Genomic DNA, 2,312 nt, shown 5'->3' with positions numbered 1-2,312 from the left:
CAGTTTCCAGTTATCCATTCATTCACTTAACACATATTTAGTAAATTTCTTCCTTGTGTATGATGTAAGGCTAAGTAAAAGTTTGTCAGAAATAAACGAGATGGACACAATCTTTGTCTCTTGGAGCTTTTGTCTAAGGACAGTAGGTGGTGTCAATGTTATGCAAATGATTAAAACTGTGACAAGTAATAAAGGGAGAAGTACAAGGTACTACAATACCTCGTACAAAGTACAAGGTATTGTAAAAATATATAGCATGAGTCTGATAGGAAGAACTAGGTAGGCTTATTAGATGTGATATTTAAGTGGCATTCTTTAAGATGTATAGGATGTGACCAGGTGAAAGTTAGGATGAAGAGTTTTGTTTGTTTGTTTGTTTGTTTAGCAAATAGAAGAGCGTGGCAAAGTCCCTAAGGTGAAGAGCAGCAGGTGATCTGCAAGGCTGCACCCTCTGGAGCATTGAGGGCCACAAGGGCACAAATTGAGGCAGGCACTGAGTCTGTATTATGCAAGGAGTTACAGCCTGGATTATGGTTTCAGACCATTACCGAAAGTAACAAGATACTGCTAAATTAGGTTAGGTTCTAAATTGAGAAGTATTGTAAATTAGCATTTGAAAAGGATGTACCTGATTTGTAAGTAAAGATTGGGTTGGAGCGATAAAATCGCAGGGGTGTGATGCTGGCTAGAGGCTATTGCCACAGGCAAAGTGAAGATGATGGTGGCACAGCCTAAGGTGGCGATGGTGAATACAGAAATGGTATAATCTTGTTGAGAGTTACTTGGAAGTCAGAGTCACCATGATTTAGTGATAGATTAGAAGTGAGGGTTGAAGGAGTGGGAAGAGTTAAGAGTCACTTTTATATTTCTGGCATGAGCCATGAAGTGAATGGTGGCATTATTTACTGAAATAAGTGATTCTGCAGGGAATAGAGGAACAGATATTTGGGGAAAGAGCTTAGTTTTAGACACTAAGTTTCAGGTTTCTGGAGACTTCTCAGTGGGCACATCAATAAGGTTGCATATGAGCCTAGAATGTAGATGGGTTTGTTCTGAAAAGAAATATTTGGGCCAGGCACAGTGGCTCATGCCTGTAATCCCAGCACTGTGGGAAGCGGAGGCAGGCAGATCATCTGAGGTCAAGAGTTCAAGACCAGCCTGGCCAACCCCAACATGGTAAAACCCTGCTTTACTAAAAATACAAAAATTAGCCAGGCATGGTGGTGGGCATCTGTAATCCCAGATACTCGGGGGGAGATATCCAGATACTGAGGCAGGAGAATCGCTTGAACCCAGGAGGCAGAGGTTAAATTGAGCTGAGATCGTGCCACTGTATTCCAGTCTGGGCGACAGAGCGAGACTCTCTCAAAAAAAAAAAAAAAGAAAAGAAAAGAAAAAGAAAGAAAAGAAATAAATAGAGATGGTGAATAAAATCATAGGAGCATATGTGCTAACGTTACTCAGAAAAAAATAAAATAAGAAGAGAATAATGCTTAGGGCTGAGCCCTGAAAAATTCCACACACTTTAGTGTAAAGGAGGCAGAATTAGAAAAAGGGGCTCAATCACTGGCCAGAATAATGTAAGGGAAAAACAAAGGAAGAAAGTATGTCAAAAGTGGAGTCTGCTAGTCAATGTCAAAATGTGCCCAGAAATCAGGTTAAATGGAAACTGGAAAGTGTCCATCATATTGACTCACACGGAGGCCACCTTTGTGGAAGATAGGGCAGAGCCAGTGGTGGAGGTTCAAATGAACCCGGTCAGTGGGAAGTCATAAAGTGGACAAAGTGTGTGGAAATATATATTTAGAGTGCTTAACTGTAAAACACAGAGTGGTCTTAGGACCATATATTACGAGGTGAGGGTATGGTTGCCACCATGAGTACTTGGTTTTTAAAATGAAAAGCTCGAAATGTTTAATTGCCTCTATGAAGGTTCCAGGGAGGAAGCATCCACTCATACAGAAGAGACATTAGGTGAAGTCTTCATTGGATTGGAAGGATGAAGTTGAAGGTAGGTCTGTATGTTTGGTGACAGGAAGATCTGCCTGTTAGCTTATCTTTTCCCTGGGTTGGCTGGTGGGGGGTGGTGGGGAAACAGTCTTCTGCTGAAAATGAAGGAGAGGAAGCCATGGTGGAGGGGTGGGTGATACAAGAAAATTATAGGAAATTTGCAATAGATATTCAGAGAAGAGGAATGATCTAACTGAAAAGACTTAATCAAATTGCTAGTGAAGCATTGCGAACTCAGTTCTTCCTTCCTGCCCTTCTTTCCTCTGCTCCTTATAGCATTGCAAACATTACAAAATTTAGAT

The sequence above is a fragment of the Mandrillus leucophaeus genome, unplaced genomic scaffold (genome assembly GCF_000951045.1).
Source record: "Mandrillus leucophaeus isolate KB7577 unplaced genomic scaffold, Mleu.le_1.0 Scaffold277, whole genome shotgun sequence".
Classification (NCBI taxonomy): Eukaryota; Metazoa; Chordata; class Mammalia; order Primates; family Cercopithecidae; genus Mandrillus; species Mandrillus leucophaeus.
This window is presented reverse-complemented; position numbering follows the sequence as displayed.